The sequence below is a fragment of the Lepidochelys olivacea genome (assembly GCF_965140295.1).
Source record: "Lepidochelys olivacea isolate rLepOli2 genome assembly, chromosome: 2".
NCBI classification, from domain to species: domain Eukaryota; kingdom Metazoa; phylum Chordata; order Testudines; family Cheloniidae; genus Lepidochelys; species Lepidochelys olivacea.
This window is the reverse complement of record NC_140412.1, coordinates 179,757,196-179,769,198: the sequence shown is the minus strand read 5'-3', so window position 1 is coordinate 179,769,198 and position 12,003 is coordinate 179,757,196. Positions and strand designations below refer to the sequence as shown.

The 12,003-nt window shown below is 39.7% G+C and overlaps 1 protein-coding gene across 4 annotated transcripts in view; it reads right to left on the bottom strand.

Annotated features, from left to right (window-relative positions):
- AMPH (amphiphysin) overlaps window positions 1–12,003 on the bottom strand; it is a 167,570-nt gene that overhangs the window by 72,840 nt on the left and 82,727 nt on the right. The gene's annotated exons all lie outside the window — the stretch shown is intronic.

Sequence of the window (12,003 nt, the reverse complement as noted above, 5' to 3'; positions counted from 1 at the left end):
CTATCTTTTCCCTAACAATGATGAACAATTAATTAAAATCCCATAATCACCACCTGCTCTTGAAGTCAATGGAACTACGCCAATTTATACCAGTTGAAGATCTGGCACCAACTGTAAATCTCATAATAGTTTGGCAAAGGGATTTCAAAAATAAATTTAGAAGAAGTTTTTTATTGGCTATTGTAAAAAAAAAATAATAATAATTTTACCCTTTAAATTTTTTCTAAAGGTCTTCTCAACCGTTATTGCACTATTAGCAATTTTTCAGAAAATTTTAGTGCCATTGGGGCACTAAATAACCACAGAAATGTTACTGGAAACTTAATATCGTTCCAAAAGGACAAAGCAATCTTAAGAAAAATACTTTGGCAATAAAATCCTACAGTCTGCTCTGAAATCTTAACTGTTTCCTTTGCAACTACATCAAAGGCATCTTTATCTATTATCAATATCCTTTGAGAATCCCAAAGACCATACGTAAAAATACTGACTGGGTGTACTTTAGCGGTGATTGTAACACAGTTCATGCTTCACACTTCAGTGGCGTATTTACAAAAATCTGTCATATTTTAGTGCCCTTAAGCATATTTTAGATCCAAAAAGCTGTTCTTTAGGATGCTTTTCATATTCTGCAGAATTAGGAAAATCTTAAATGTATATTACTGTCTAATATCCTTTAAATAGTTCTTTTGAAGCTATTGTTTAAGAATATTAGCTTGCGGTCATATTTTCTCCTGTATGTCTGAGCACTGCCTAAATGAAGCATCAGTTGTGTGTTCTGAGCTTTAATCATGTTTTTAATATGAAAGTTAGGCGCCTCTCTTGGGAGCTATCTGAACATTTGGGGGAGGGGGGGATCTCAGCTGGTGTACAATGAAGTCAGTGGTACTATGACACTTCACACCCATTGAGGATCCGCCCTTAGGTGCCTATAGTGCTCAGGTAAGGGGCACATAAATGGCTGGGATAAGTGTCTCTTGTGATTTTGTCAGATTAGATACACACACGTTTTAATACAAATTATTCTCACTGAAAAGGGTCACACACCTAGGAGCATTACATTCATTTAAAAAGGAAATAAATAAATGTACTGTTGGAGTGGCAGCCATGCAGATTAAAGTTGTTTGTTTTCAGCAGAATTGGGCACTATGGGTGGCTACAAATGCACAATTTTCCATACTGCCTCTAGATTGAAACTGGTGGGGAAGTTGCCATCACAGTATCAAGGAGGAGTGGGAGCTATGGGCCACACTACTTACCCAAGCCAGAGAGAGGAGGGGAGTTTGTCCTCTGCTTTTAGCAGAGAAAGAGGAGCTGTGCACTTCCTCCGATTTCACCCCACCACCAGGTCTCAACCCAGTTCTGGAAGGACAACCTGTCTAGTAAGAGGACAATTCAGTTCCCATTCATGGTTTCTTTGCAGAGACAGTTAGCATGGATTCTAGTCCAATTGTAATAGTGGGAGTTTGGCTGTAGACACACGTCTACTAGGAACTACATTAAATCCACCGTCTTGTATTGCGAACAGATGGTTAGATGGTAAAGACTTTTGATCATTCATGAACATGATGGATTTGACTCAGTGACAAACTGGAAGGTTCCATAGCCTTTACCAATCCGCTGAGCTATCCAGGTCCCATTTTAAGTACAATGTCTATGTACTGTTCAGAGGTAAACTACAGAATTGTATATGATGTGCTACCACTGTTGTGAAACAACAAGCACGTAACAAAAGGTGCAGTAGTGACAAGTTATTCAGGAACTAGTTTCCAATTCTAATTCCACATATTATTTTAGGGTAACATCACAAAAATTATGTAATATTTTATGATCAATCAGTAAATGTCATGAGTTGCCAGTGACCACTGGACAGAGACATATGAAAAAAGGTCATATTTGATCATATTGACAGTTAGCATTATCCTTCTATATGAAGAGTCAGAACTTACAATGTGCAGCGCTCTCAGTCTATGGTATTTTAGGGCTCAAGTCACTGAAGTATCTAAGCAACACAGAACTCCACCAGCAAATATTCTATAACACAGCCAGTTCCAGCTTTCATCATCAATAGCAAAAGGCCCACAGACTTCAATGATAGGAGAATTAGGCCTTACTAGACAGAAAGGCAAATTTGCTTCAGAAATCCTCTGCCCTGTCAATCTTACAATGTAGCTATTGATGAAGATATATATAATTTGATCAGCTAACAAACTCTTTTTTCACATAGGGTAATCAATGCACTCCTCTTTTGTCCCTACCCTCTTTGGCATATTTTTCAATTTTGACCACATCTCATATTTTTCCCCTCTATCCTTTGAATGCTCCCATAGTCTTGTCTTACAATTTTAAAGAGTTTTCTTTTCTATTCTTCCAGATTATGCTTATGGTGCTAGAAGCCCTGGAACATTGCAACACCTCACACCAGACATGAAACCACAATTTAAACAATGCACTTAAGGATGAAATCTAGTGAAAGAAAAAAAAATACAACTACAGCAAAAGTAACCCACCCACCCCCACCAAATCTTATTGCTATAAAGAATGTGCTATGACAGATATATGCCGAGGATTCCCCCTCCTTTCTGAGCCATCACACTAAAGCATTTGCTAGCTCTGAAATCGTTGTTGCATGAATTTGCATTAAGACAATCAGTCTATCAACTTTGTTAATTGAGATGTAGCTTCTTGAAGGCAAATGACTGCCATGTACCAGTCTGCTGCTGTATGCATCTGTAAACAGTGCGCCTAAAAGAGACTTTAAAAACAAATCATGTCCTATTTATTCTCAGGCACTGATGCCTATTTTATCCTTAACATTGTATACAATAAAAACATGACAGCAAACAAGTAATAGTTTTAGAATACAGAAAAACAGGAAAAAGACTCAAAAAGGATAGCAGAATCCTCACAATCCAGTTGTTTGATGTCAATGAGAATGTTACCATTAGGCCACACATTGTCAAAATTAATATATATGTCCACAATAATCTCACAGGCAATCTCATTAGATTGCACATAATAGTGATATGGGATGCTCCACATACAAAATACTACCATTTGACTTATTCCGTACTAAAAAACCACCACAAAACTCTACTCTGATGTCAAAAACAGTAACTTACAATAATTATCCAAAACACCATTTTTATAAAAATCCTTGGTCTTGTGGTCACATCACCCTTCTTCTTCTCTTTTATTCACCAACCCTGGTGTCCTATTTTATAAGCATCAATATCCTGTGGTCAACAAAGGCATAAGCACCTCAGGGCAGAGGTCAAATACAGGCAAAATGTTGAGGGAGACCAGGAAAATTCTTGACTGTTAAGGAGCCCCTAACCCTCCATCGCCATGGGGCTCCATGGTCCCTTAAACCATTAATCAGCCCTTTTAATGAAAAATATAAATATGGTACAGCAGGTAGGCATATTTTGAATCATAGATTAAAACACTAAGGGCCAAATTCAGTCACTTGAGGGATAAAATTGGCATAAGACTCTGGAAACTTTTCTAGATGTGGAGGAAGAAAATTAGAAGTGGAGCTGCCAACAGACACATTAGGAATGCCTTTTTCCACCACCCCGCCCCCATTTAGAATGTGAAAGTCACCTCTTTGTGAATTTAGGAAAATTCCTTCCTATCAGCTTATGGAATTGTTTCAAAGCATCATTGGTTCACACTGTCACTGAACAAGGAAGATAGGTACATGCTTTTCTTAATCATTTCATTTACAAGATGCAGCTGCAGTGCAATTTATGCAGTGAGGCTGGAAGTATCATGTACTTTATTTCTGAAAGAAATCAATCACCTGAACTTGATGAGAGTCCAGAGCATTGTCTACCACCTGATTGCCTTTTTGGTAACTCTTGTTAAACTGAGAGACAGAATTACAGAAGGGTTAATCATTTATGTAATTCTAAGCCTAACAGAAAATTGTCATTTCATAACTAAATATGTCTGGTACAACAGTTCAAATTAAAGCATTTCCTATATCAATTGGCTGACATGCTTTATTGAAATATGTAGTTATTAGTCTTAGCAAAAAAACCTAGGCTGTCATCAAGAGCTCTAATTTGCATACATTTTAGATAGGGATCGACATTCTTTAGAGACATCAAAGTATGACTTTAAAGAACTGTTAACACCAGGGAAAGCTTGAAAAAATATGAAGGGCCAAATCCTACCCATTGGTATGCACAGGTAACTCAATGGGAGGTATATGCGCATATCAAATGAAAAAATTTAAACCAACCCTGTTTTCAACATTATTTTCTATCTATCTAGGCTTGTGTATGGTTCCTATCACTGTGGTATCTGACTGCCTCCCTAAATTAGGAAGTGCACTCAATGACATTCTTCTGTTTTTCTCTTTTTATTTTTCTTTGGTGATGTTACTGTAAGAAGTCTAGGTTGAGAGAGGTAGGTTTTGAATGATAGAATCATGGAGTTTAAGGCCAGAAGGGACTACCAGATGATCCAGTCTGACCACCTGTGTACCACACGCCTCTGACACCACCCAGCACCTGCACACTGAACCCAGCAACTGAAATCGGAGCATTGGGAGATGAAGCTATTGTGTGCTACAAGAAGTCTTTAAACCACGAATCGAGGACTTCAAGAGCTCAGACATAGGTGAGAGGTTTTTCGCAGGAGTGGGTGGGTGAGATTCTGTGGCCTGCGTTGTGCAGGAGGTCAGACTAGATCATCATAATGGTCCCTTCTGACCTTAATATCTATGAATCTAAGCACACCAATGCCCAAGACCCACAATAGCAGGGAAATGATTAAGTGAGAGATACCCAGATGATTCTAGCAAGCAACCCACGCCCCAGGCTGGAGACAAAGGAAAAAAACTGGCAATGTCACTGCCAATCTGATATAGGGGAAAATTCCTTCCTGATGCCACTTATGGCAATCAGTTAGACCCTGAGCATGTGATCAAGAACGAGCCAGGCAATCAGCTGAGAGAATTCTCAGTACCACCTCAGAGTGCCAACTCACCCTGTCCAGTGTCCCCTCATCTCCTGTTTGGTCCTTTCCGATGCTTCAGAGGAAGACAAAAACAAAAGCAAACCCACAACAGAATATGCAAGGGAAAAAATCCCCTTTGGACCTCTGCAGGCCAAGAGCTATGTAGTATAAGATTTTAGGAACATAAGATATAAACCGGAAGAGACCTGCCAGGGCTACTGAGCTCAGCCCTCCTTCCCCACAGGCAACCCCAGCATACAATCATAAATTTGTCAAGCTCTCTCTTAAAACTAATTAAGTTGTTTGGCTCCACAACTCCTAGTAGGAGGCTGTTCCAGAACCTCACTCCTCTGATTAGAAACCTTCCTTTATTTATAGCCAGTTTGTATCCATTTGCTCTTGTGCCATCATCATCTTTTAGCTTAAATAGCTCTTCTTCCTCCTTGGTATTTACCTCCCCCCCGATGTATTTGCACAGATCAATCATAGCCCCCCCCCCCCCGCCTTGATTTTACTAGGCTAAATAAAGCAAACTTTTTTAGTCTCCTCTCATAAAATAGGTTCTTCATTCCCTAGATAATCCTAGTAGATCTTCTTTGTACCTGTTCCACTTTGACTTCATCTTTCTTGAACATGGGTGACCAGAATTGTACACAGTATTCCAAATGAGATCTTATCAATACCTTGTTCAATGGCATTAATAGTTCTCTATCTGAACTGGAAATAGCTCACACAATCCATCCCAGGATCTCATTTGCCTTTTTGGTAACCACATCATATTAGTGAGTCATCGTGATCCTGTGATCAACTACCATACCCAAGTCTCTTTCCTCCTCTGTTGCTTTCAACTCACGAGCCCCCAGCTCATAGGAGACATTTTTATTATTAAACCCTAGATGCACGACCTTGCACTTTGTACTATTAAAATTCATCACACGTCTACTGTAGAATATTCCAATCCTCCTCTCTATTGACGATGCCCCCCCTGTCCCACATCGTACGATCAGTAAATTTAATCAGCGCAGTCCTACTTCTTTCGCCAAGGTCACTAATAAAAATAATATTATAAGTCCCAAGATCAATCTTGGAGGAACTCCACTAGTAACCTCCCTCCAGTACGCACATTACAACCTTTCAGCACAATCCATTTTAGTCAGTTCCTTTACTGTGTTACAATTCTTGTACTAATCCCTAACTTCTCTAACAACTAATAATTTCCTGTGTGATCCCATGTTTTAATGAAGTCAAACTGATTAATTTGAGAACTTGTCTGAAATCAACAAGATGAAATTCAATAAAGACAAGTGAAAAGTACTACACTTAGTAAGGAAAAATCAAATCCAGAACTACACAATGGAGAACAACTGGCTAGGCAGTAGTACTGAAAAGGATTTGGAGGTTATAGCAGATAACAGATTGAATAGGTCAACAATGTGATTCACTTGTGAAAAGGTTAATGTCATTTTGGATTGCATTAACAAGAGGATTGATTGTAAGAGATGGGATTGTAAGACATGTCCCATTCTTCTCAGCACCGGTGAGAAGCTGGAGGCCTGTGTCCAATTCTGAGCACCGCACTTTAAGAAAGATATGGACAAATTGGAGAGAGTCCCAGGAAAGAGCAACAAATATGATAAAAAGTTTAGAAAACCTGATCAATGAGGAAAAGTTAAAAAACTGGGCATATTTAAACTTAAAAAAAAAAAGAAGACTGAGGGATGGGGGATAACGGTCTTCAGATATGTTAAGGGTTGTGTGACAAGATGGCCGATGTTAGTCTGGTGGGTCCTGCACTTTTCTTGGCAGGGAGCTAAGATGCCCCCCCTTAGCTCTGTTCTTGGGGTGTCAATGGCCCTACTAGTGGCCTAGGAAGGTGCTAAAGGAGGGAAGTGGGGGAGGGGTCTGGGTTTGCTCCTCACTCTGAGCCCCAGCCCCTCTCAATCCTTGCGGGTTCTTACCCTCTTCCCCCTTGGGTGGGGTACCTGAAGTCCTTACATGCTGGAGCAGGGTCCCCCTTACTTTGATTCTCTGATTTTCCAAGTCTCACAGCACTCCTCCAAGCTCCAGTCCTTTCTCCTTCCTCCTCCTCTGTCTGCCTGAAGCAGGGGGCTTTATTAGGTTCCTAACAGGGCCTTAATTGATTGCAGGTGCTCCAATTAACCTGCAGCCACCTTCCCTAGGCTACAGGAAACCACACCTTAATTAGCTTTGAGCTTATATATTTCCCTTCTAGCACTCTCCCATTGCTCCTTGGCCTTCCTGTATCACAGTTGTTACAAAGAGGACAGTGATCAGTAGTTCTCCCTGTCCGCTGACGGCAGGATGAGAAGTGATGGGCTTAATCTGCAGCATGGGAGATTTAGATTAGATATTAGGGGGAAAATATAACTGTAAGGATAGTTAAGCACTGGAATAGGCTTAGGTGGTGAAATCCCCATCATTAGAGCGTTTTAAGAATAGGTTAGGCAAACACCTGTCAGGGATGGTCTAGGTATAGTCGTCCTGCCTCAGCATAAGCGGCTGGACTAGATAACCTCTTGAGATTCTTTCCAGACCTACATTTCTATGGTTCTATATTAAATCTACTACCTTTCCATTATCTAAAAGGTCAATTATCTTCCCTAAGAAGGAAATCAAGTTAGTCTGGCACAATCTCCCTTGGTAAACTCATGTGGCATGACATCAACTTTTCCATTTTCCTCCCTAGATTTAATTATTCTTTCCTTCAAAATTTCTTCTAAAGCCATGCATGCTATTGATATCAGACTAATGGGTCTGTAATTGCCCAGATCTGTTGTTTCCCCTTTCTTCAACATAGGTGCAATGTTAGCTGTTCTCCAGTCATATAGTACCACCTCCGAATAGATAGATTTATTGATAATCCTTGCTACTAGACTAGCAATCTCATGTGCCAGTTCTTTCAGTGTCCCGGGTTGCAAATTATCCAGTTCATCCTCTCCCTTCCTGCTCCCACCTAATTTCAATGCTTGAGCCTTTTTCATCTACTTCAGGTCAGGTAATTTCTATTTCTATACATGCCTTTCAATTGTCAGGCCTGTCTTCATGCCCTAAGTTTTCATCCTTATTGTAACCTGAGGCAAAGTATTAATTTAGTTTTTGGACCACAGATTATCTTTAATCTCTACCCGATTCATACTGCAGAACAGCCCAACCTCATTCTTCTTCATTCTCTTTTTATTTCTATAACTAAGAAACCTCTTATTTATTTTAATTTCCTTGGCAAGATCTACTTCAGCTTGACTTGTAACAATTCTCACTTTATTCCTCCATTTTTGGATCTTTAAGATGTAGCTTTCTTTGCTGATCAATCTGTTTTCTCTTCCCTATAGCCTCTTTGCTACTCCTCATAACCTTTTTGAGGTGGATATTCCTCCAGTTCGGTATAAAGCCCTTCCCTACATGTTTTTTCCCCTTGCTTGCGATGCAAATTGTAGGTAGTTTCTGTATCCTTGACTTAAAGAAATGCTAAGCCTCTTCCACATTTAAGTCCTTCACACTTTAGTTGACTTCTCAAACTAATTCCCTTTTTTCTCAAAGTTCACCCTTTTGAAATGAATAAAAGCCATAGTTGTCAACCTGGTTTTGATTACCCAGCCATTTAATTTAAATGTAATCGACTCATGATCACTTGAAACAAGATTATTTGATGAAGAAAATTGTCAGCTATCACATTCAGGAATAACTGAGCCCTACCATTATTAATAGCATTTATCTTCCAGTTTATATCCAGGAAGTTATATTGTCCCATTATGACATAATTCCAAGTAGTATTTCTCTCTCAAATAACTTTAAAGAACTCTCTATCCATGTCAGAGTCTGAGCCTGGGGGACACTATAGAAGCATTTTTGCAATCCTTTCCCAAAGTCATTTAGACCTCAACAGATTCTGTTTTATACTATCACTTCTCATTTCGTTATAGTTTACCACATCGCTGATATACAACACTGCCCCACTACCTTCACTTCTATCCCTCTCAAGCAGTACATACCTGTCAATACCCATACTCCAGTCATGACTGCTATTCCACCATGTTTCTGTAATCCCTGTTTTAATGAGGAGAGCAGACACCCGCAGTAGAAGATGATCTTATAGCAGTGCTCAGTTCTTCTAAGTGTTACCTTCTCTCCCCCTACATCACCCCAGAGTTTCCAGTCTTGATTTTTGTAAAACAAACCTACATGCAAAGTCTAATATTAAAGACGTGGCATTCACATTGCTTGCACTTCCCTTATCCATTATATCCCACTAATTAATTATCTCATAAGATTCTTATTTCTTTATTATATATGAATGGGAAAAGTGTGGTGCTTCACAGTGTAACAGTCTGTGATTAGTGTAATAAAAGAAGTGGCAAATTCGGGCATCTGGAAGACGGAATGAGCCAATACAGAGAGAGCCTTTGTTCAAACACAAATATCTGGGATAATAATCTAAAGTAAAAGCAAAACAAAACAAAAAAACTCCCCTTGACAATGTAGAAAAGGCACAAATGCACTAGTACATCTTAGAATATGAAACAGGTTTTCCTTGATTTGTCCTGATAGAAGTTAACCACAGAAGTCAATTTTTTTTCACATCTTATGTTTACTGCTTACCATATATTGTTCCAGTCAGGATATTCTACTCGTGGTATTTTTTGGTCTCTAACGTCCATATCTTTTTCCTGTTTTCTAATGGAGATTACTAGAGATGTGAGCCTGCATTATTTATATACCTCAATCTTACACTGGAGTCAAAGGAAATGTTGAGTATGTGAGGAATGCAGGATCAGACTCTAAAGTGTGTGCCTGAATATAATCTATACCTACATGCAGTACTATATAGATCTGTACTTTCTATAATTGTACTTTGCCTCTGTCTGTAGCTATATTTGTATCCTACCTATATCTGTACCTATATGCATTTATGATCTATATCTAAATGCTGTGTGTTAGTGGACTTCTTAACAAATGTACTTTTTATGTTCATTTGATTTAATATTTTTTAAACATTGAGTAATTGGCCCATGTTGGGAGGCAGTGTTAAAACATTTCATATCCCCCAGGGTAGATCTGCTGGATGGCATTCCCTCCATTTGTCAAAGCCCAGATGTAGATGAAGTCTAGTGTCTCAGTGGGCAGATATTTGAAGGGTTCCTGAAGTAACATACAACAGTATGTTTGATAAACACTGAATGATAGTTTGACTTAAAAAAATCACAGCAAGGTTTTGTCTTAGAGAAAGCAACTAACAAACACTCATTTTAAAAGGCTGAAATATAACAGGTAAACACAACCAAGAAGTGTCAAGATGCAATCTAAACTAACCCTAATTTGATTAATTAAGCTTTCCATTTTAGATTTTGTCTGAGTGAACATCTAAAAAAAAAACCCACCCAAACCCAACCAACTACTGTCTCATGTGAATTGTGGAATTCATTAGAGAATAGACAGGTATCTCCTGAAAAAATAAACCTATGAAAGTACAGATTCTCCACCTTCCTGAGATCATGCCTAGTTGGAAACTAGTGGGACTGATATGGGATTTAATTGTACACTAGGTCACCTAGTAGTCCTGGTGAAATCCACAAACAGGGCATGTGTTTTTGAGTATTCATAGCTCATCACTGTGCCCATCATGATCACGCATACATTTTAAGACAAAAGGATTCCCAGTGGCAAGCAGGAATGCATTTCTCCTCCTTCCCTGATGACTTGCAGTGTTTATTCCCATCCTCATTGGGCTTAGTGGTCAGCAGACATCTCAGCTGTGCCACAGGCTTGCTCCAGGGAAAGTGTCCATTAGGTGAACAGGCTCTGGGTGTAATGTTCACATGATCCTTACTGGAATGCAGAGGACTTTCACTGATCACCAGTTTTGAGATTAGGGAAAAAAAATCCCCACTGGAGACTAGATATTCTTTGGAGAGTCTAGCTTTCTGCAGAGTATCCACGGGGAATCACTTTTGGCATCAGCTCTGTTTTAGGAAAGAAGGCTCCCTGAATGGAGATCTGTATTAACAGACAGAGGTATGGGAACCCTCATGTAATTACACATTTTTCTCACAAAATACTAAGTGTCAGGAGTTCTCTGCAGTTTTATGCTGAGATTTTCAAAACTGTAAGGGACTAATACCAGCTAATGGGAATTAGACTTCTAAATCACTCAGGCAGCTTTAAAAAATCTTGTTTATTGACTGGTCCCTTTTTCCATCCCAAGCCCAAGCACAGGAGTGAGTGCCAAGGGAAGGAGTGTGAAATGGGCTCTATACTCATCATGATGCAGTACAGATTTAAGATCCATATGTGGGGCACCAGGCATTCCCGCAAGAAAAAGGCTGCTGGAGAATTTCAGTTCAGATTGATTCCAGGTGACTAGGGTACATGTTGGTGTGCTCCTTCGCCTTCATACCTTTTAGTCTCTGACTGGTATTGAGAAAGGGGCCACAAGGACCCTTAGTTAGCTACCAAGTGATAGTTTGTTACTGTTCATTCTCTTAACAAAAAATGTGGGCTAAGAACCAGATTCACAGCTGGTGTAAATCAGTGTAGCTACATTGCCTTTTCATCAGATGAGGATCAGGCCCTAATACTTTCACCAAACGATTTGTTTATTGAGTGGATTTTCCTACCACAGGGTGGCAGCAACAACAAATGGTAGCATAAAGCACATGAATGGAAACTCATGTGCTACAGCATGGGAACAAGTCTACACAGACACACCCCTGGAGCCCCAACCGGGGTATTCTATCTGCTACCCAAGATCCATAAACCTGGAAATCCTGGACGCCCCATCATCTCAGGCATTGGCACCCTGACAGCAGGATTGTCTGGCTATGTAGACTCCCTCCTCAGGCCCTACGCTACCAGCACTCCCAGCTACCTTTGAGATACCACTGACTTCCTGAGGAAACTACAATCCATCGGTGATCTTCCTGATAACACCATCCTGGCCACTATGGATGTAGAAGCCCTCTACACCAACATTCCACACAAAGATGGACTACAAGCCATCAAGAACACTATCCCCGATAA